The sequence below is a fragment of the Globicephala melas genome, chromosome 8 (assembly GCF_963455315.2).
Source record: "Globicephala melas chromosome 8, mGloMel1.2, whole genome shotgun sequence".
NCBI classification, from domain to species: Eukaryota; Metazoa; Chordata; class Mammalia; order Artiodactyla; family Delphinidae; genus Globicephala; species Globicephala melas.
Window position 1 is genome coordinate 100,058,420 of NC_083321.1, and position 11,619 is coordinate 100,070,038.

The following is an 11,619-nucleotide window of genomic DNA, read 5'->3' on the forward strand; positions in this document are numbered from 1 at the left end:
GACACTCAAGATTTTCCTCTATTGGCAAAAAGTTATTTTCCCCCGTGGACAGTGTCCATCTCACACTCAGTCATGATTTTCTTAGCATTTACATGGTGTCTCCATATACAATGTAAGAAACAGCAAATAAAGAATTTCCTGCCTCTGTGACATTCACAGTTCACACATAGCCACTTCTAGGCCTGTCAAGATGTACATTCAAGATATATTACAACTCTCATTTCTTCCTATTCCTCTTCTAGTCTTCTCAATTCCTTTCCTCTTTTGCCACCCACCTCTACTCTGACCTCCCCGGCAAGGAACACAATGACTATACAAATTCTCCCTCTTCTGAATACCCAAGTCACTTTATGGGTACTTTTTTTTTTGGACACTTTCACAAAAATGAATCATTTCTCTGTTTGTCTAATTTGCCCTAGTATGTTATAAATCACAGCTAGAACATGTGCCTTGTTTTATTCATCTCTATTGCCTTTAGCTGGCCAATTAAACTTTATTGTGTTTAATTGAACAGCCAGTAAAGTTGATGGAATTTTTCTTGTCCATCTGTTTAGCGTGACTTTTCTGGTTTTTTACCTATTTTGTTGAGTGTACTGGGAATGGTAACCTCTACTCCCTACCAGACATAGAACTTTCACTCCAGTGCCAACATACCATGTGTTTTTCTCAAAGAGATTATGAAAAGGACATTTCTTATTATGGGACCCTCCACTATTCAAATATATTAACTAAAAAAAATTTTTTTTTGATGGGATTCTTCTAAAACTGAATAGCTAATCTTACTTCAAAATTCAAAATCAATACTTTATTATATCAAGTATGAAATAGGCCTGGAAGTTTAGAAAGGGTAATCTGGCCCAACCCTTGGAAATATCTGAAAGCACATGTTTTCCTAGTTTTAATGATGTCAGGATTGATCACATAAATTTGCCTGTTCTCAGACTTATCTATACCATCTAAAGTTTCCCTTCAATCTTTCATCTAACAGATTTTAGCCCTATTGATTATTGTTAACAAGATCTGTTATTCATTATGAGTTGAATAATAATCTTAGTTGAAGTATAATTCATATATAATAAAATGCACATATTTTAAATATACAGTTTGATGTGATTTGAAAAATGTATAAACCTATATAACCACCATCTCATTTAAAACATAGAATATTTTTATCACCTTAGTAAGTTTCTTCAGGTAACAATCCACTCCCAAAAGTATTATTCTAACTTCTATCACCATAGAACTAATTTTATTTTACCTGTTCTTTTTTTTTGGCTGCGTTGGGTCTTCATTGCTGCGCGTGGGCTTTTCTCTAGTTGCAGCGAGCGGGGGCTACTCTTTGGTGCGGTGCGTGGGCTTCTCATTGCGGTGGCTTCTCTTGTTGCAGAGCATGGGCTCTAGCCACCTGCCTCTGTGACAGGAGCACGGCTTCAGTAGTTGTGGCTCACAGACTCTAGAGCGCAGGCTCAGTAGTTGTGGCACACGAGCTTAGTTGCCCCACGGCATGTGGGATCTTCCTGGACCAGGGTTAGAACCCATGTCCCCTGCATTGGCAGGCGGATTCTTAACCACTGTGCCACCAGGGAAGTCCCAGCCTGTTCTTGAACTTATTATAAAATAAATTATACAGAAAGTACTATCTTGAGTCTGGTTTCTATCACTCACCATAATATTGTTAAGATTCATGCATGTTTCACCTATATCAAAAGTTTATTCTTTTTTTCCCCATTGTATACATACACTACAATTTATTAGATCAATTCTCTTATTGATGGACATTGAGTTGTTTCCAGCTTTGGGCTATTGTGAATAAAGCTGCTATGAACATTTTCATATAAGAGTTTTGATGGACATACACACTCATTTCTCTTTGGTAGGTAATTAAAAGTAACATGTATGAGTCATAGGGTAGGCATATACATAACTTTAAAAGAAATTGCCAAAGGGTTTACCAAAGTGGTGGTACCAATATATAGTCCTACCAGTACTGTATGAGAATTCCAGTTACTCTACATAATTCCCATCACCAATTATTATCAGTCATTTATTGTTTTGTTCTTTTTACTTTTTGGCTGCACCTTGCAGCATGTGGGATCTTAGTTCCCTGACCAGGGATCGAACCCTCACCCCCTGAAGTGGAAGCTCAGAGTCCTAACTGCTGGACCGCCAGGGAAGTCCTATCAGTCATTTAAATTTTAACTAGTGTACTCATCGTAAAATTTATCTTACACTTTACTGATAACTAATGGAATTCAGCCACTTTTTATGCTCCAGGTTAGATAATAATTCATCCATGTTTCCTTCTAATACTTTCATGGATTTAAATTAACATTTTGATTCTCCATTTGGAATTTACCCTTGTAAGAAAGTGATCCAATTTAATCTATTTCCACATGACTAGCCAATTAGTTCAACAACATTTATCTTTAATTTATTTTTTAATATATCTTTACTGGAGTAAAATTGCTTTACAATGTTCTGTTAGTTTCTGCTGAACAACATGAATCAGCTATATGCATACATATGTCCCCATATCCTCTTTCTCTTGAGCCTCCCCCTCACCCAGGTCATCACAAAGCACCAAGCTGATCTCCCTGTGCTATGCAGCAGCTTCCCACTAGCTATCTATTTTACATTTGGTAGTGTATATATGTCAATGCTACTATCTCACTACATCCCAGCCTCCCCTTCCCCCACTGTGTCCTCAAGTCCATTCTCTACATCTACATCTTTATTCCTGCCCTACCACTAGGTTCATCAGTACCATTTTCCTAGATTTTATATATATATATATATATATATATATATATATATATATATATGCGTTAGCATATGGTATTTGTTTTTCTCTTTCTGACTTACTTCACTCTTTATCACTGACTCTAGGTCCATCCACCTTACTACAAATAACTCAATTTCATTCCTTTTTATGGCTGAGTAATATTCCATTCTATATATGTGCCACATCTTCTTTATCCATTCGTCTGTCAATGGACATTTAGGTTGTTTCCATATCCTGGCTATTGTAAATAGTGCTGCAATGAACATTGTGGTACATGTATCTTTTTGAATTATGGTTATCTCAGGGTACCAGAAATATTTATTTTAAAGTTAACATTTTTCTCAACTAATTTGAGATGCCTCTTTCATAATATGCCGAATTTCCATTAGCACTTAACACTAATTCTGGGTTCTCTACTTAGTTAAATTTTTCTACACATTACCTCTACCTCACAACATACACAAAAAACAAATTCAAACTGGATTGTAGGTTTAAAGTGAAAAGTATAACAATAAAACTTCTAGAAGAAAGCACAGCATGTAGTTGTAACTTTGGAATAGGCAAAAGGTTACTTAAACATCACCTGAACAGCAAAACCATTTTTAAACATTGATAAGTTAGACTTCATTGAAATTAACAATGGCGGTTCATCAAAATGTATCAGTAAGAGAGTGAAAAGACAAGTTAACGACTTGGAGAAGATATTTGCAATACTGATATCCTAAGTAGAACTTGTATACAGAACATAAAAATCTTATAGCTTTCCTAGACAAACAAAAGCTGAGACAAACAAACACTAGACCTGCCTTGCAAGAAATGCTGAAAGGAGTTATACAAGGTGAAATAAAAAGATGTTAATTAATGACATGAAGACATATGAAAATATATAACACACTGGTACAGGTAAATATACAAACTTAGAAAACTCTAATAGCATGGTTTGTTAACCACTTAACTATACTACAAAGGTCAAAGGAAAAAGCATTAAATATAATTTAGCTACTATAAGCTGCTAATAAATACACAATATAAAAAGAGTTAAATAATGATCTCAAGATATAAAAAAGATGAAGTAAAAGAGTGAAGTTTTGTAGACAATCAAAATTAAGTTGCTATCAGGTTGAACTAGATTGTTTTACCTATGAGATGTCTTATATAACACTCATGGTGGAGGGGAAATTGGAAAAAGATAGTCAAAATGTACAAACTTCCAGTTATAAGAAAGTTGCTAAGAGCTCTCATCACAAGGAGACCTTTTTTTCTTTTTATTGTATCTCTATGAGATAAAGGATGTTAACTAAACCTATTATGATGATCATTTCACAATATATGTAAACCAAACCATCATGATGTACACCTTAAACTTATATAGTGATGTATGTTAATTATTTCTCAATAAAACTGGGGGGCAGGGGGAAGACTCATGGTAACCACAAAACAAAACCCTTGAGTAGAGGCACAAAAGATAAAGAAAGGGGAAACAGCAAACCACCATGGAAAACACCAATTTACAAAGGTAGGCAGAAACAACAGGAAAAAGAAACAATATAAATACAAAAAAACCAGAAAACAATTAATAAGATGGCATTAGTAAGTCCTTACATATCAATAATAACTCTAAATGTAATGGATTGAATTCACCAATCAAAAGGCACAGAGTGGCTGGAAGGATAAAACAACAAGACCAAACCATGTGCTGCCTACAAGAGACTGACTTCAGTTTTAACATATTATTGACTGGGAGATTTTTGCAGAAACGAATGCTTGTGGCTATAATATGTCTCCAGTCAAAAATGTGTTAAGGACACGTATAGGCTCAAAGTGAAGAGATGAAAAAAGGTAATCCATGCAAGAGGAAACCAAAAGAAAGCAGGGGTAGCTATACTTATATCACAAAAATTAGGCTTTAAGCCAAAAAACAGTAACAAGAGACAAAGAAGGTCAATATATAATGATAAAGGGGCCAATTCACCAAGAAGATACGATGATGATAAATATATACAAACCCAACTTCATGAAGTACATAAATGTATTAAGACAATACTAGCAGAGTAAAAGAGAAATAGACTATGATACAATAGTAGTAGGGAACTTCAGTACCCTACTTTCAGCAATAGATAGATCATACAGATAGATGATCCAGATAGATCATCTGGACACAAAACAAGTCTTAGGAAATTTTTAAAGATTGAAATGATACCAAGTATTTTTTTCTGACCACAATGGTATGAACCTAGAAATAAAGAGTAAAAGAGGAAACTGGGAAATCTACAAACATGTGGAAATTAAACACCACACTCCAGAACAAGCAATGACTCAAAAAAGAAATCAAATGAGAAATCAAATAGTATCTTGAAGCAAATAAAAATGGAATCACAACATACTAAAATTTATGGGGTACTGCAAAAGCAGTTCTAAGAGGCAAACTTATAGTGATAAATGCATATATTAAGAAAATAGAAAGATCTCAAATAAACAACCTAACTTTACACTTCAAGGAACTAGAAAAAGAAGAACTAACTAAGCCCAAAGTTAGCAGAAGCAAAGAAATCACAAAAATTGGAGTGAAAATAAATGCAATAGAGACCAAAAAGTTTTTTAAATAAACAAAACTAAGATCTGTTTTTTTTGAAAAGATAAACAAAATTGACAAACCATTAGCTGGACTAAGAAAAAAAAAGAGATTCAAATAATAAAATCAGAAATGAAAGAGGAGACACTACAAATGATAACACAGAAATAATAAGGATCATATGAGACTACTAAGAACAATTACAGGCCAATCAGTTGGTTAACCTAGAAGAAATGGATCAATTCCTAGAAACATAAAACCTATGAAGACTGAATCAGGAAGAAATAGATAATCTGAACAGACCAATAATAAGTAAGGAGACTGATTCAACAATCAAAAACCTCCCAACACAGAAAACTGAAGGACCAGATGGCTTCACCGGCAAATTCTACCATACATTTAAAGAAGAATTAATGCCAATCCTTCTCAAAGGCCTCCCAAAAATTAAGGAGGAAGGAACATTTCCAAATTCATTTTACAAGACCAGCACTACCCTGATACCAAAGCCAGATAAGGACACTACAAGGAAGGAAAACTAGAGACCAATATCTCTGATAAATATAGAGGCAGAAATTCTCAACAAAATATTAGCAAACTGAACTCAACAACATATTGAAAGGATTATACATTGTGACCAAATAGGATTTATCGCTGGGATGCAAGTATGGTTCAACCAATGCACATCAATAAATGTGATACACCACATTAATAGAATGAAAGATAAAAATTATATGATCATCTCAATAGATGCAGAAAAAGCATTTGACAAAATATAACATCCTTTTGTGATAAAAATCCTCAAAAAATTGGTGATAGTAGGAACATAAAACCTACAACCAAGAATATGCTTGTTCAGATTCAATGGAGAAATCACAAGCTTTACAGGCAAGCAAAAGCTAAGACAATTCAGCACCACCAGACCAGCTTTACAACAAACACTAAAGGAACTTCTCTAGGCAGAAAAGAAAAGCCCACAACTAGAAACAAGAAAATTACAGATGGGAAAGCTTAACAGTAAAGGAAAACATATAGTAAAGGCAGGAAATCAAGAGGAGAGCACAAATGCAGGACATTGGAAATGCATGTGAAATTGAGACTATCAACTTAAAGCAGTCTTGTATACATATAGACTGCTATATCAAAACCTCCGGATAACTGCGACATTAAGGCATCAAAGGGTCTCTTTCCTCCCCAGGGTTCCCCTGTTTCTTTCTTTCAATCCTACTCTAGGTCAACCCTTGGGCCAATTATTCTCCTAGGTATCTTACTTTCTTTTTTCATTCCAAAATTAAAATTCCTTCTCACCACCTCCTAAGACTCTGAGAATTCAGGGTCCTTTTCTCTCTGAGCCTCAGGTTGAAACTACTTTCTATGAAGCCACCTAAATGCTGGCTTAACTCTGCTACTTCTCCTTGGACTGTGGGCACAGAAATTTTCCGATGTCTTCCCTTCTGCACACAAAAATCTCTACTCGGTTCTTATTCTTTTATTTCTAAAAATGTAAACATCTGTAAGAAGTACAGCAGGTACAAAGAAACATGGTGTAAAGAAAACCTCGTTCACCATCTGGCATGTCCTGTCTAAGACTTTCATTTGTAAGAGGTGGTTCTCAGTTGGGGATGGTCTTGCCCCCACGGTTGGCATTTGGTGATATCTGGACACATTTGTGATTGTCATTATTGGGATGCTACTGCATCTGAAGTGTAGAGGCCAGGGATACTGCTCCACATCCTACAATGTTCAGAACAGTCCTCCCAAACAAAAAATTATCTAGCCCAGAATATCAACAGTGCTGAAGTTGAGAAACTCTGATTTACAACATCACCATATTTCATTCCACCTCAACTCATATAGCATCTGCCCCTCCCAGCTGGGGCATCTCACTGATTATTAGGAATTTCAGGACAGGAGTTTTGCTCCTGAGTGAAAGGAAGTAATTAAATGTTCTGACTTAATGGCAGGACATTTAATTTACAATTTAATCCAACCACACTGAATCCCATTACACACAGAGCTTTGATAGTGGTGGCAAGTAACAGCAAATATGAGACATATACCTGCCCTCAAAGAGCTTGATCTTCTTGGGAGGAAAAGAAATACACACTTGGAGAAGTAATAAGAATAAAAAGCAAGATATGAGTATCAGTGCTTAAGACATAAATAAGAACGACTGGGAGTAACATACTTGAGTTGGCCCTTAAATAGATTTAAAATGAAAGCATTTTAGAAATGAAAGCAATTAACATAATATCTAATGTAACTCCATTTAACAGGTGAGAAGAAAAACACAGAGAAACTAACCTGTCCAAATTATGCTGGCAAATTACTGGGAAGAGAACTCTGGTCTCCTGATTCCTGACCCTCGCTGTTTCGTTTACAACCGTTGCCTTTGTGACTGCTAAAAAAGAAGAGAGAGAGATGAGCAGAGAAGGCCCTGTATGAACAATGGCAGAAGTGTACATCATCATCATAGTTATAATAATAATCACTGCTGATATATGAATGCTTAGTAAGTAGACTGGTGAAGGGCTCACATTATGAAGTATCAGAAAGTAAGACTGGAAAGGAAATGAGCAGCTTGGGATGAAGAGATAAGATTAAACTAAAGAGAATATCAACAGTCTCAGTCTAGGTATTTTAGAAGTTAAATGAGAAATAAAGGTAAGTGCTATAAGAATTTCAAAAAGGGTCAAATTCCAATGGCTGAGGGTAATCAGGCATGGCTTGGTGGGAGGGGTAAACTGGAGATGAGCTTTCAAGAGGCACAGGATTTGAAAGGAGGTAAGAGGAGAACCTAGATAAGGAAGGGATCCAAAGTTAAATAAACCAAGTGGCTTTGAGGACAGTGAAGAAACAAGACTGACTACAATGGGAAGCTTGAGTAGAGGGGACCTGGGAAATGAGGCTGAAAAGGCAGGATGGGTCCAGATCATGCAGGGCCCCAAGAAGAATGAATTTACTCTGGCAAAGAGAGGCCACTGCAGGTGCTTTAGCATAATAACTTGATTAATGTTTTAGGACAACTCCTCTGGCAATGATGTATAGGATGGACAGAGCCAAGAGAGATAAAAGGGAAGGCAGAGAGATATTCTTCTCGTAAGAACAGAATAAAGAATATTATAAAGACTAAAGAATATACAATATTTATAATGCAGTGAGTTATTATTTCATAGACACTATGCTAACATACTTTTTCTCTGTTAATTCTCACAGAAAACATACAAAGGAAGTCGAATTATCATCTCCATTTTTAAAATGAGAAAATAGAATCAAAGAGAGGCTACATAACTTGCCCAGGTCACATATCTAGGCATTGGAGGAGTCAGAATTTGAGCCCAGATAATATGACCCAGAGCCTACAGTCTTAGCTACTATGCCATATCCTTCAATATTATTAAATGTGTCTGAAAGAATCCAAGAACAAAATAATAGGGCTGAACTAATGATTAGTGGTAAAAAAGGAACTGGAAGGAAGAGAGATGAGACTTTACAAGGGAACAAATGACAGAACTTAATGAGATATATGGAGATGAGAAAGAGTAAAAAATGATCATCTCTTGGGCTTCCCTGGTGGCGCAGTGGTTGAGAGTCCGCCTGCCGATGCAGGGGACACGGGTTCGTGCTCCGGTTAGGGAAGATCCCACATGCCGCGGAGCGGCTGGGCCCGTGAGCCATGGCCGCTAAGCCTGCGCGTCCGGAGGCTGTGCTCTGCAATGTGAGAGGCCACGGCAGTGAGAGTCCCGTGTACCGCAAAAAAAAAAAAAAGATCATCTCTTAAGGGGTGAGAGCACAGGGAAATGATAATACCATTCACCCTTGGAAATCACAAGGGTGAAACCAGAGGGGAAAGATGAGTAATATTTCAGATATGCTGCATTTGCAAAGATGAAAAGAAATTCACGTAGAAATTCTAATATGCAGATAAGATAGATTTCAGAAACTCAGGAGAGAGTAAGGATTGAAATTACAGATTTTGAAACTATCTCACATAAAATGAATAGTGGAAACAAAAAAACTATTAAGCTCTCCAAGGGAGGGAAAAAAAAAAAGGACCAATCCTTGGGGACCAGCAACAATTGAAAGGCAGAGGAGAGAGGCAGGAGCAGAAGCAGGACAGGGTAGTCTCCCAGAGTTCAACAAATGAGAGTTTCCAGAAGAGAGCAGGCTGCCTTCTCTTTTCACTCTGTACTCTCCCGGAAGATCTCATTCTCACCTATTCCTTAAACTACCATCCACACACATGCAAATAAAAGATGAGAGGTCTACACTTGAAGGAGTTTGAAAATGTCAACAAAGGGGTGAGGTAAGCAAATATATCATAAAGGAGTGATTAACTTAAACATGAGCATATAACCAGTTGAAAGCAATGTTCGAATGCATAAAGATGCTGATGCGTTAATTAAACTAGCTAGGCCGAATCAGGGAAAGCATCTGGAAAAGGATGCATTACTACCGAAAGGTAAGGAAACCATGTTAAACTACGTCACTTAGACACAATCAGCAAAATTCAGATTATGGGAAACTTCACAGAACAACCTGGTTCCTTCAACAGGTTGTTGAACAACTGGTTCCTTCAACAAGCAAATTGCAAGGGAAAAATATGGAGGTGGAACTTGTAGAAGAAGAGAAGCTTGAAAGACGTGTCAACCAATCACAACGTGTGAAGTGGACTGGGTCCTGGGTTAAACAAGCACAGTAGAGAAAAAAAAAAATTATGAGGCAAGCAGAAAATTAAACTGGATATTTGATGATATTAAGGAAATACATTAAATATTTTAGCTGTAATAATAATATTGTGGTTATGCTTTTTAAAAGTCCTTTATGTTTTTAGAAATCATACTGATATATTTATAGCTTTCAGATGCCTGCTATTTGCTTCAAAGAAACACAAGAGGAGTTATGTAGATAGTGATATGGGAGCAGCGAGATTGGCTAGGAGTTAATAATTGTTGGGGCTGGCATTGAGTTCACGGAGCTTCATTTTTTCCATATGTTTGAAATTTTCCTTCATATTTTTTTTTAAAAGATGCAGTTTGGTTTGCAGGAATAGGATTTCCTTCCATATACTGTAGTTTAAATGGCCCTGGTTAAGTTTTCTTGACCTGAGTTCAGTGGATTTCAAGGAACCACGAGGATTATCAAATCAGATCTAGACAAAGCTGGAGGATGAAGTGGTCCACCAAAAAACAGGGATTGAGTTGAACACAAGATACCACTTGAAAGATGACGGAAGATAGATCCTTCAAGTTATTGATTAAAGGGTTTCAAAGATAAAATTTTAACATAAAGGAGAACAAGAAACTAATGGGGGTGTGTGTGTAAGGAGTTTGCTGAATGAGCAAAGCAGTAGGTAAGAAAAATGACTCTGTCTGCTCTTGTTTCTAAGACAAATTCAATGCCACTGAAAAAGACATGCAGCTATGAGATGACGAAACCTAAACGTGGGATATTTGTTCATGAGAAAAGAATGTGTGCACTAAAGTCGTGTTAAGACACTGGAGATCTAGGGGTCGGGTCATTCAAACCTTCACAAACTACTTCTGTCTTCTTCTCCTTTGTTTATTCCTTCTTCTTTCCCCCAACAAATCCAAAGTGCCTTAGAGGTAGTGCAAAGGCCCTAGGACAAAGGGGTAAGAGTAAGAGGTAATATGAAGTTTGGAGGAAAAGATTACGGATTATTTTCTCCCTCTCACTGAATCCTGAATTTAATAGTGTAAATTAAATTTGTCACCTTCCTATTTGTTGTGAGGTGGGGTACAGAACGCTCAGGACGAGGGGGACAAGTTGCTTTAGTTAGGTTGCAGGGCAGTGATGAGGACACTGCGCTGTTAAGACCTCCACCCTTTTTCTTTTCTAGGTCTCACTGCCAGCAACTCCCAAAGCACTAGACTTTTCCCCCAGGTACGTAAACAAAACAAAACAAAACAAATTTAAGGGTAAGATTATGCGAAGGGAGCAGACGGGAGCATTCCAGAGGAAAACCACAAGCGAGGCCTCGTTCACCCAAGGAAGTTGGAGCGGTGGGAGCAGTTTGACAGTCACTTTGGCAAGGGTTGGAGACACAGCAACGGGTCAAATCAGAGAGCCTCGGAAACCACGGGAAGGACTCTGCGGATGCGCGTCCGGTCTTTATACGGAACCTGCGCGTATCAGACTCCAGGGCAACCGTCAGGAGGCAAGAGGCGGGACCGGGGGAAGTGGCTCCAACCCGGCTCTGAGAGCCGCCCTCCCCGATGTCTCCCAGCCCCACAGCCGCCGGAGCAGG

General features: G+C 37.4%; 1 long non-coding RNA gene across 1 annotated transcript; it reads right to left on the minus strand.

The window, feature by feature from the left end:
* Positions 1 to 1,397: 1,397 nt before the first annotated feature.
* LOC138842803 (uncharacterized) lies at positions 1,398 to 10,973 on the minus strand. The gene is made up of 3 exons (XR_011377680.1): positions 10,880 to 10,973; positions 7,656 to 7,752; positions 1,398 to 1,411 (listed from the first exon to the last, which is right to left on the minus strand). It is a non-coding gene; the product is annotated as an uncharacterized lncRNA (long non-coding RNA).
* Between the last annotated feature and the right edge of the window lie 646 nt (positions 10,974 to 11,619).